The sequence below is a fragment of the Cervus elaphus genome, chromosome 12 (genome assembly GCF_910594005.1).
Source record: "Cervus elaphus chromosome 12, mCerEla1.1, whole genome shotgun sequence".
NCBI lineage: Eukaryota > Metazoa > Chordata > Mammalia > Artiodactyla > Cervidae > Cervus > Cervus elaphus.
Genome location: NC_057826.1, coordinates 71,148,388 through 71,161,305, shown reverse-complemented (window position 1 = coordinate 71,161,305; position 12,918 = coordinate 71,148,388).

Genomic DNA, 12,918 nt, shown 5'->3' with positions numbered 1-12,918 from the left:
TCCATCACTCTCACCACCTGGGATGTGAAGCTTTTTGATCACCTATGAGTACTTCCTGAATGATTTGATAAACAGTTAAAATCAGTCTTACAGATTGCTATTCCTCTCCACTGTTACATTAATGAATTAAATAGAAAATGCTATAAGATAATCTTTGAATAAATACTGATTAAATGAAGAGGGGTCTGTAACCCTGTCTAATTAAATCTCAAATTAAGCTTAGAGACTGAGGAGGGCCATGTTTGTTAAGGAATTGCAATAGGATAGAACTAAAATCAAAATTGCCATAGCAACAGTGAACCACATACTGTCAGAACTTGAGATACCACTGGCCCAGAAGAGTGTATGAGCATAAAAAAGACTGGGACAGGGCATCCCTGGCGGTCCAGTGGTTAAGAATCCACCTTGCAATGAAAAGGACATCAGTTCGATCCCTGGTCTGGGAAGATCCTAGATGCTGCAGAACAACTAAGCCTGTGTACCACAACTACTAAGCCTGCACTCTGGAGCCCAGGAGCCAAAACTACAGTGCCCATGCATCACAACTTCTGAAACCCGCATGACTGGAGCCCGTCCTCAGCAACAAGAGAAGCCACTGCAAGCAGAAGCCTGCACACCACTGGAGAGTAGCCCCCATTCTCTGCAACTAGAGAAAGTCTGCATGCGGCAATGAAGACCCAGCACAGCCAAAAATAAAATAAATAAAACTTTTTTTAAAAAAAAGAAAGATAGGGACAAATCATCTACTTTTCCAGTATGGAAAGCAAAACCAGCATTTGATGAAGAATTTTTTCATGTTCGTGATTCCTAAGTCTATCCTTTAAGCCAGGACTTTTCCCTTTTTGTTTAACTGTAACCTATGATTAGAAATGGGCTTCCCAGGTGGTGCTAGTGGTAGAGAACCCACCTGCCAAAGCAGGAGATGCAAGAGACATGGGTTCAATCCCTGGGTTGGGAGGATTTCCTGGAGGAGGACATGGCAACCCACTCCAGTATTCTTGCCTGAAGAATCCCATGGACAGAGGAGTCTGGAAGCACTTGGAGGGTCCTGAAGGGCTACAATCCATAGGGTCAAAAAGAGCTGGACACAACTGAAGTGACTTAGCACACACGCATAATAAGAAATACATTTTATTTTCCGTGATGTACTTTTACAATAGGGAAGAACATTTCTATTTCATTATAAGTTAATCACTAAAGGGATGTTGCCTATAAACTTAAATTATTTGTAATGGCTCATCTCTGGGAACCCTCCCTCCCAGATAATGAGCTACCTTTGTTTAGCTCACAGGAAACACCCTGACCATGCCCACCTGTGAATAAATGCAGGAAGGAAGAAATTAACACAAAGCCTCCGGGCTCTGGGGAACTAGGACTTTATCCCCACCCCTCCCTCTTTAGTATAAATGAAGCTTAAATTTCTAACTCAGGGATTCTTTGGGAAATGTGTCCACCATATACTTTGTCTGCTGACTTTCTGGATAAAGTCGCTGTTCCTTGCCCCGACAACTCATCTCTTGATTTATTGGCCTGTTGTGCAGTGAGCAGTCTGAACTTGGACTCAGTAACACTCTGGTCTATTCTGTTTTGTCCTAGTCTATTTATTATTTTTTAATACTGGTAGTGACCCATTAAATTGATGTCATGGCCCCCTAGTGGATTAAGATCTGTAATTTGAAATATGCATATTGCCTTTTAAAGTGTTTCTCAAAATGTGATCCAAAGACCTCCCACAATACACACAGTATATCAGAATCTCCTGGAGTTATTTAAGAATGCAGAGTCCTTTATTTTTTTCCTGGACTCTAAACTTGAATACATATTTTTCCTATGGCAATGGCTCCCAGCCTCTGTTCTCATTCCATCATGCACCTAAAATCAGGGTTGGGGTGATCGCAAACTACGAATCTGAGGAAAAAGAATGGACCAAAGATAGAAGCTGAGCTGAGGTCTGAAGGAGGCTTAACAGACATCAGACCTGAAGGGTAGGGGGAGGAGCTACAGGACAAATAGATCAGAGAGGCAAGGGGCTTCCCAGGTGGTTCAGTGGGTAAAGAACTCACCTGCATTGCAGGAGACACAGGAGAGTTGGATTTGATCCCTGGGTCAGAAAGATCCCCTGGAGAAGGGCAGGGGAACCTACTCCAGTATTCTTGCCTGAAGAATCCCATGGACAGAGGAGCCTGGTGGACTATAGTCCACAGGGTTGCAAAGAGTCGGACACGACTGAGTGACTGAGCAGGCATGCACGCAGGAGACAAATGGAGCAAAAACAGACGGAGGAAAGCAGAACAAGGAGATGCGGCTGAGCCTTGCTGGATTTGAAAGCGTAGAACTGAGTTGCCAAACAAGGTCCATACTCGTGCTGACCAAAAGCAGAGTATGAGAGTGGGTTCTAGGATTCCAATTAAAATAAGCTCCCTGGGAGATTTTTATGCAAATAAAATTATAGAGATATTGCTAGGCATTAATTGTATCATTCACTAGCCAAGAAGGAGATTACAATTTTTAGCTACAGGCATGATATAAAATTTTAACGTGCAGCCGTCCACCAAAGTGAGCTATAGTTACTTCTCTGTCATCATAAACACATTTGTTTCTTTCAGTGGAGTCTCCCATCTCTTGCTCACCATAGTGTCAACAAAATATTTGATCTTTCGCCATGGGCCTGGTCATTGGTTGCAGCTGTTACCTGAAATTCAGGGCCACTTTTTACTACCAGGTAAAGATGCAGGACTCACATTCAGCCAGGGACATACAAGGGCAAACATGTTAGCCAGAAGGAAATAGGATTTCTGAATAAAATGGCTTTGAGCTTGTTCTCAGCTAGGATCCGCAAAAAAAATTTCATCATCTTAAAAACCGAATCCAGAAAGCTAATATATTAATTTTTAATGAAGAAAATGTAACTCTCGGCAAGATGAATGCTCTCGTGCCTCTCCCTGTAGGCAATTTTCCTGGGATACTAAATTATCAGAATATTGCTTGGTGCTCACAGCATCACAGTAAGCGAAACGAGTAGGGTGAAGCTCCTGCCCGAGGATGTTGGAAGGGATGCGTCTCCCGCCCTCTCTCAGGACACAGGTGCCCCCAGGACAGCAGGTTTCAGTCTCAGGGTATTTGCTATTCTGGACTTTTCTGGAGATATGCTGCTGGCAGAAGAATCTCCGAATGTAACTTTTCTTTCTCATTTTTATAAAATGAAGTTTTCAAACCTTTTTCTTCTATTTGTTTATCACAGAATATTAAAAACAACAACAACAACAACAAAACACCACCCTCCCAGAGAGAACTGCCATTAACAGCCTACTGATTCTTCTAGATGCTTTGGTTTCCATCCATTGTTGTTCTGATCTTTTCTGTCACAGTAGTCCTTGATCCCGGAGAAGGCAATGGCACCCCGCTCCAGTACTCTTGCCTGGAAAATCCCATGGATGGAGGAGCCTGGTGGGCTGCAGTCCATGGGGTCGCGAAGAGTCGGACATGACTGAGCGACTTCACTTTCACTTTTCCCTTTCATGCATTGGGAAAGGAAATGGCAACCCACTCCGGTGTTCTTGCCTGGAGAATCCCAGGGATGGGGTCGCACAGAGTCAGATACGACTGAAGTGACTTAGCAGCGGCAGCAGCAGTCCTTGGTCCCTCCCTTCTCTATCCAGGGATGACAAATGGGGGGCAGGGCAGAGGGGGCCAGCAGAGTGCACAGTTCACCAGCTTCTCAGGGTGGAATTCAGGTGGAAGGCCAGGGCTCCGTAGTATGAGCAGGCTGCTGTTTGCTCTGCAAAAACATAGACAGACTCCCGGGGAGTTTGCTTAGCCCTTGTCCTTTCTCTCTCTTTTTAACTGAGTATAATTATTTTACAATATTGCGTTGGTTTCTGCTCTACAACAAAGTGAGTCAGCTATAATTATATATACATCCCCCACAGTGAGCCTCCCCTTCCGCCCCCCACCTTCCGCCCCTCTAGGTCATCACAGATGACTGAGCTGAGCTCCTGGGGCCATCCTGCGGCTTCCCACCAGCTATCTATTTTACACACTTAGTTTGTATTGTCAATGCTGCTCTCTCAGTTCGTTGTACCCTTCCCTTTCCTTCCTGGGTCCACATGTCTGTTCTCTACGGCTGTGTCTCTATTCCTGTCCTACAAATAGGTTCATCTGTACCATTTTTCTAGACTCCACATATGTGCATTAATAGACAACCTTTATTTTTCTCTTTCTGACTGCCTTCACTCTATATGACAGCGTCTATGTCCATCCACATCTCTACAAATGACCCAGTTTCGTTCCTCTTCATGGCACGTCCTCTTGAAACTGAAATTTCCCCATGAACTGCCCTCTGCTCAGAGAAGTAAAATTGGTCAGTTGAGAGCAGATGATAATTATTGCTGATGTTTATGGAACATTTACCCTGTGCCAGTCACTATTTGAATATTTCTTGAGGGCCTACTTTGTTCCAAGTATTCTTCCACCTGCTGAAAATGCAGAAACAAAACATAACAAAACCCTGCTCTCATGAAACTTCCATTCTCACATGGAGGCAATTTCTCAAACAAGTGAGATAAGAAGTATACTAAATGGTGATGAATGCTATGAAGGATAATAAGGCAGGAAAGGGGAGTGGACAGGAGGATGGCATGATTTTTAAAAATTGATTAATTTATTTTTGACCACACTGGGTCTTCACTGCTGTATGCGGGCTTTCTTTGTTGCGGTGCATGAGCTTCTCCTTGTGGTGGCTTCTCTTGTTGTGGATCAGGGGCTCTAGGCACGCAGGCTTCAGTAGTTGTGGCGTATGGGCTTCAGTTGCCCTGTGGGCATGGGGGATCCTCCCCTACCAGGAATCCAAAACTGTGTCCCCTGAATTGGAAGATGGATCCTTAACCACTGGATCACCAGGGAAGTCTGAGAGTTGAATTTTGAAAGCAGTGGTCAGGAGGACCTCCTGGAGAAGGTGATATTTGAATTAGCATCCAAGGGGAGGTCGGGTAACAAGTCATGTGGAAAAGCATTCTAGGCCCAGGGAACAGCCAGTGCCAAGGCGCTGAGCAACCAGAAAGGCTGGGTTGCAGAATAAGGAGAATAGAGGAGACAAGGACGGAGGCTGATGAGTGCAGGGAAGGGCTGGTTTGTGTTGGGCATTATTAAGAGGCCACTGTAGTGACTTCAGCCTTTACTCTCAAGTCAAATGAGAATCCCTGGGTGTGGGAGGTAGAAGAGTGACATATTCTGATTTCTTCTATTAAAAGCTCCCTCTGGCTGACGTGCTGAGAGCAGACTGCTGGGGCCCAGGTGTCTGGGAAGCTACTATAACACCCCAGGGGGCAGGCAATAGAGACTGGGATGGAGCTCAGAGTCATGGAGAGTGTGAGAAGCAGGTGGTAAGCTTTGGACATATTTTAAAGATGGATCTGACAGAATTTGCTGACCATTTATATGTGGAGTTCAGAGGAAGAGGGGAATCAAGACTGACAGAACAACTGGAAGGATAAAATTGTCTTTTCCTGTGACAAGGAAAACCATGGGAAGCAGGTTTCCCCCATGGAGGGGATGATCAGATGTTCAGTTGGATATAGGTTTGTGGTGCTTACTAGGCATAAAGTGAAAGTGAACGTGATAGTTGCTCAATTTTGTCCAACTTTTTGTGACCCCATGGACTGTAGCCCACCAGGCTACAGGAAAGAATACTTGCTTCAGGCAAGAATACTGGAGTGTGTAGCTGTTCCCTTCTCCAGGAGATTTTCCTAATCCAGAGATCGAACCTGGGTCTCCTGCAATGCAGGCATAAATATGGAGATAACTGACCTTCAGGCATATATTTGAGAATGCCAGCATGTGACACAGAAGAAGACTAACTAGGGAAAAGTAGGTAGAGAAGAAAAAAGGTTTAATAACTACCCCTGGATCTCATCACTATTTAGAGATCTGGGAGGTAAAGAAACACCAGGATATGAAATAGAGCTTGAGGCCCAGGGAGATGGGGGGAAACAAGGAGTGGGAAGGCAGTAGTGAAGGAGGAGAAGAGGCAGATGCTACAGATGGCCAAGGGAGGCAGCTGGGTTTGGAGATGTGGGAATTAATGGCTTCAGGAGCGGCGGTTTTGGTGGATCCATGCGGGAGTGAAAGCTCAGTGGGAGTGGTTTCAATACAATATATGACAAGAGAAATTGGGAAAAAAGGAAACAATTCTTTCTGCAAGTTTTGCCCTAAAGGGAAAAAAGATAGAGGGGTGGTAGTCAGAGGTGATGTGAGAGTCAAGAGAAGGTCTTTGATTTTTATTTTGTCAAGGTAGGATAAGTTACGGTTTGTTTGTATGCTGGTGGGCATGATACACTAGAGAGGAGGAAATGATAATACAGGGAAGAGAGAGGAACATTGCAAGTGTGGTGACCTTGTGTTGGCAAGAGGGAGGGGGCTTGATGCATGAGCGGAGGGGTGCACAGACAGACCTGCTCTGTAGTACCAGGCTGGGAGGCAGAATAGCTTGGCACAGAGGCTTGTTAGCAAGGTGAGGTGGTGGTGGGAGTTCATGGATTTTCTCTTCTCACTGCTTTGGATTTGCAGAAATATAAAGCAGGTTATCAGCTGAGAATGAGATTGGGGCAGGAAGTTTGGAAGGTTGAAAGAAAGAGAAGTCTCTGAATGGATTTTAAAAACGCACACTTGTTCTAAGTACTTTTTAGTAATTTAGGCATTAATCTTCACAATAGTCCTATGTAGTAGGAAGTAGTCGCCTCATCTAAAAATAAGGACATAGGATGATAAAACAGATAGCCCCAGTAAAGCAAGACCTTGTGAGAGGCCAGTGTCACAAGCCAAGAGTGAAAGCAAGGAGTACAAGGTTAACTTGAAATCCTTCAAGCTAGGCTTCAGCAGTACGTGAACCAAGAGCTTCCAGATGTACAAGTTAGATTTAGAACAGGTAGAGGAACCGGAGATCAAATTGCCAACATGTGCTGAATCATAGAAAAAGCAAGGGAATTTAAAAAAATCAACCCCTGCTTTATTGACTATGCTAAAGCCTTTGACTGTGTGGATCACAACAAACTGTGAAATATTCTTAATGAGATGGGATTACCAGACCACATTATCTGCCTCCTGAGAAACCTGTATGCAGGACAAGAAGCATCAGTTAGAACTGAACATGGAAAAACTGACTGCTTCAAAATTGGGAAAGGAGTATGTCAAGGTTGTATATTGTCACCCTGCTTATTTAACTTATATGCAGAGTACATCATGTGAAATGCCAGGCTGGATGAAGCACAAGCTGGAATCAAGATTGCCAGGAGAAATATCAACAACCTCAGATATGCAGGTGACACCATTTTAATGGCAGAAAGTGAAGAGGAACTAAAGAGCCTCTTGATGAAGGTGAAACAGGAGCGTACCAAAGCTGATTTAAAACTCAACATTCACAAAACAATGATAACATCTGGTCCTATTGCTTCATGGTAAGTAGATGGGGGAAATGTGGAAACAGTGTCAGATTTCATTTTCTTGGGCTCCAAAATCAATGTGGATGGTGACTACAGTCATGAATTAAAAGATGCTTGCTCCTGGGAAGAATAGCTGTGACAAACCTATTCAGTGTATTAAAATGCAGAGACGTCACTTTGCCAACAAAGGTCTGTATAGTCAAAGCTATGACTTTTCCAGTGGTCATGTATGGATATGAGATTTGGACCATAAAGAAGGCTGAGTGCCGAAGAATTGGTGCTTTTGAACTGAGGTGCTGGAGAGAACTCTTGAGAGTCCCTTGGACTGCAAGGAGATCCAACACGTCATTCTGAAAGGAAATCAACCCTGAATATTCACTGGAAGGACTGATGCTGAAGCTGAAGCTCCAATACTTTGGCCACCTGTTGTGAAGGGCTGACTCATTGGAACAGACCCAGATTCTGGGAAAGATTGAAGGCAGGAAGAGAAGGGGGTGGCAGAAGATGAGATGGTTGGATGGCATCACTGACTCAATGGATATGAGTTTGAGCAAACTCCGGGAGACAGTGAAAGACGGGGAAGCCTAGTGTGCTGTAGTTCATGGGGTCGCAGAGTCAGACATGACTTAACCATGGAACAACAAAAACATGGTTAACAGAATTACCTCAGATCCCGAGAACTGCAAGGGTTGGTTCTTGTGTATCCACATGATCTGTCTTATTTATTTATTTATTTATTTTTTATCTCAATGACTGTGTCTCCATTCCATATAATAAAGGGGTTGAATTAGCACAGTAATGTAAAATAGGAAAATTGGCCAACCCTTTCTCTCTGCTGGTCAGACTGTATGACAATAGATAGGGGTTCTATTTACAGCTATCAGGTCATTTCTTTTTTTTTTTTTTTTCCCCTTTATTTATTTATTTATTTTTTCAGTGGGTTTTGTCATACATTGATATGAATCAGCCATGGATTTACATGTATTCCCCATCCCGATCCCTCCTCCCACCTCCCTCTCCACCCGATTCCTCTGGGTCTTCCCAGTGCACCAGGCCCGAGCACTTGTCTCATGCATCCCACCTGGGCTGGTGATCTGTTTCACCATAGATAATATACACGCTGTTCTTTCGAAACATCCCACCCTCACCTTCTCCCGCAGAGTTCAAAAGTCTGTTCTGTACTTCTGTGTCTCTTTTTCTGTTTTGCATATAGGGTTATCGTTATCATCTTTCTAAATTCCATATATATATGTTAGTATGCTGTAATGTTCTTTATCTTTCTGGCTTACTTCACTCTGTATAATGGGCTCCAGCTTCATCCATCTCATTAGGACTGGTTCAAATGAATTCTTTTTAATGGCTGAGTAATATTCCATGGTGTATATGTACCACAGCTTCCTTATCCATTCATCTGCTGATGGGCATCTAGGTTGCTTCCATGTCCTGGCTATTATAAACAGTGCTGCGATGAACATTGGGGTGCACGTGTCTCTTTCAGATCTGGTTTCCTCTGTGTGTATGCCCAGAAGTGGGATTGCTGGGTCATATGGCAGTTCTATTTCCAGTTTTTTAAGAAATCTCCACACTGTTTTCCATAGCGGCTATACTAGTTTGCATTCCCACCAACAGTGTAAGAGGGTTCCCTTTTCTCCACACCCTCTCCAGCACTTATTGCTTATAGACTTTTGGATAGCAGCCATCCTGACTGGCGAGTAATGGTACCTCATTGTGGTTTTGATTTACATTTCTCGATAATGAGTGATGTTGAGCATCTTTTCATGTGTTTGTTAGCCATCTGTATGTCTTCTTTGGAGAAATGTCTGTTTAGTTCTTTGGCCCATTTTTTGATTGGGTCATTTATTTTTCTGGAATTGAGCTTCAAGAGTTGCTTGTATATTTTTGAGATTAATCCTTTGTCTGTTTCTTCATTTGCTATTATTTTCTCCCAGTCTGAGGGCTGTCTTTTCACCTTACTTATAGTTTCCTTTGTTGTGCAAAAGCTTTTAAGTTGCATTAGGTCCCATTTGTTTAGTTTTGCTTTTATTTCCAATATTCTGGGAGGTGGGTCATAGAGGATCTTGCTGTGGTTTATGTCGGCGAGTGTTTTGCCTATGTTCTCCTCTAGGAGTTTTATAGTTTCTGGTCTTACATTTAGATCTTTAATCCATTTTGAGTTTATTTTTGTGTATGGTGTTAGAAAGTGTTCTAGTTTCATTCTTTTACAAGTGGTTGACCAGCTTTCCCAGCACCACTTGTTAAAGAGGTTGTCTTTTTTCCATTGTATATCCTTGCTTCCTTTGTCAAAGATAAGGTGTCCATAAGTTCGTGGATTTATCTCTGGGCTTTCTATTCTGTTCCATTGATCTATATTTCTGTCTTTGTGCCAGTACCATACTGTCTTGATGACTGTGGCTTAGCTATCAGGTCATTTCTGAGCCCTCCTGCCTCTTGGTTTGAACTGGGTTAGACTTCCCACAAGCTAGCATACTTCTGGTTCCAGCTTAAGAACTATTTTATTACTTAGAGCCACTGCACAAAAGCACTGCCTGAGAACAATAAATGTGGTCTCTCCAAGACAGGATATTTTCTAAGGAATAAAAGATGCTGTTTTAATCAAACCAACGAGAGCTGAACTATTTAGCATTTCAGTCCTTTAAGTTGATCGTGTTTGCACGCACCATTTCTTGACTCTAATCTAAGAAGAGTTTTCTGTGCATAACTCAACCTACAAAATAATAAAAGACTTCTTTACTGTCACTACTTATTACTCTTCCTTGATCCCAGAGTTACAATTTTACCTTGATGTGTCAATACAAATGGTGACAACTACTGATTGTGTTGACACCAAATCTAGTTTCAGAAACTTTAATTAAAAATATGTGTAGTGATGCATTTCTGCCAAGTGTTAATTAGACTAATTTTTTCCTACCATCTTCCCCATTTTAAGTAGCAGTTATGACTTTGGCATATGTCTTTGTCAGAAAAGGAAATATCTACTTTTCTAGTTTTGGAGGAACACATGAGGAAAGATGGTACTTTATGGCTTTAAGAAATAAATAATAACTAAAATTTAATTAAAAACAACTAAAATTTGACATGAAGAATCCTCATTCAGATTCTAGTTTTGAGATAGTGACCCAAATCAATCTGAATTTGATTCAGAAAAGCTTTTTGGGCTCACTTTGGTTTAGAGATGAAGAATGGGAAGTTTCATACATAGGGTATAAAAACTTGAGCTGATGTGCCTTTGGACAAGGATGCTCTTTTGCATGAAACCCCATATCTTTGATCTTCATTACCACTATTTTCTGGATTCCAAACTAAACCAGAAGTGAGAAAGTATCTCAGAGTTCTCATTGATCCCATTTAGATCCATCTTCTCTTCAAGAACACATTAAAAAAAAATTATAGAGATTTCACTATTAAAAAAAAAAAAGGATAGCATTTACATGAGCTGTTTAACATAAGGACTTCCCTGATAGCTCAGCTGGTAAAGAATCCACCTGCAATGCAGGAAACTCTGGTTCAATTCCTGGGTCTGGAAGATCCACTGGAGAAGGGATAGGCTACCCACTGCAGTATTCTTGGGCTTCCCTTGTGGCTCAGCTGGTAAAAAATCAAGACACACACACAAACAGTTTGATTTAATGAAAGTCACTGTTGTACCAATAGGTTTATTGTATGATATTTATCATCAACAGCAAAATAGACTATGTACCCATCAGTAAAACACTCAACTGCTTCACCTTTGGGGTTTAGCTGAAAGGAGCTCTGGCACCCTTTTGATTCACTCATAAACAGATGCTTATTGAGTGCCCACATGTGTTAGTCACTGTACTAGCACTTAGGAGTATAAAATTAGAGAGAATGTCTGCTCGGAGGCTATATAGCACATCAGACAGAAACGTGCCTCTTAGGGGAAAATTCTGTAAGGAAAAAAGCTTATCTGTTGGATTCATTCTGAATACCAAGGTTACCTTTACAAATTATCTTTGCAATTTTGGGATCGGTAGAATTGACTGAGATAACTCTCTATGATAATACTTGAGAAATTATTTCTAATTTTTGAAAATTTCATCAAAGGATTGAGAATGCCTGAACTCACGCTGATGAACAAAAACAATAGTTTACTGTTCAGTTAACTCAGTATCTAAATGTTAGATAGATAGAATAAATAAAAATGCTATATCATGGTATTTGAGGATTAACTTCCAATCTATCCTTATAGAAAATTAGTGAATTATTTATTTCTGGCTCTGCACCCTTTTCTGCTTGTTCCGATTCTACTGAGTGCTGTTTTTGGCCTGGCCTTAAATGGCTGTTTCCTTGTATCAAGGCACTTGTTGCTAATTTCAGAGTTTTGTTTTTCTGATTTGCAAATGTACAGGTTCGGATGTTATATAATAGGGTCTCATCAAGTTTATTTCTTAGGAGATTTGCTTTGTTAAGTAAGCTTGGTAAAATGCCTGCCAATATATACTCATTAACTGGGAATAGTTTCTTGATTTGCATATTGCTGATGCTTTCTATTTGTCTCTATTCTGAATGTTCCAGAAGGAAAAATAACATATGGGTTGCATTTGAATTGGAAAAGAATTCAATAGCACAGAAATTACAGGTGCCGTAATGCTTCTCACATCTCTTAACCTTTAGACCCTCTTCTGTTTGCCTGTGTGCATGTTAAGCTGCTTCAGTTGTGTCTGACTTTTTGCAACTTTATGGACTGTAGTCTGCCAGGCTTCTCTGTCCGTGGGATTTTCCAGGCAAGAATACTGGAGTGGGTTGCCATGCCATCCTCCAGGGGATCTTCCCAACCCAGGGATTGAACTCACATCTCTCCTGCATTGGCAGGCATATTCTTCACCTGTAGGCACCATCAAAGTATTAGGAGCTGGGACTTCCCTGACCATCCAGTGGTGAAGACTCTGACCTTCCACACGGTTCCACTGTGTGGGATGGGAGTTTGGTCCTTAGTTGTTGTTTAGTCACTAAGTCAATCCCTGGCAGAGGAACTAAGATCTCTGATGCTGCAGGGTGTGGTCAAAAAAAATTAAGAGCTCATGTTCTAACAGGGGCTATACATTTATAATGGAGGTATGTACAAAATTCTGTAAGAATAAATAAGACAGGATAATTAATTGCTCTAGAAGTTGGAGATTCCTGGAAAGTTTCACAAAGGAGCTACATCTTGAGAAGAGACCAGGCATTTGCAAGGGGAAAAAAGTGAGGGAAAAAAAGTGCAGAAGACTTTCAGCTAAAGAGGAAAAGCATAGCATGAGTAAACTTTCATTATGCTTAATTCCGTCATTACTTTTATGTAGTTAGAATCCTGGATTTCCCTGGTGGCTCAGATGACAAAGAATCTGCCTGCATTGTGGGAGACCAGGGTTCAATGCCTGGATTGGGAAGATCTCCTGGAGAAGGGCATGACAACCCACTCCAGTATTCTTGCCTGGAGAATTCCACGGACAGAGGAGCCTGG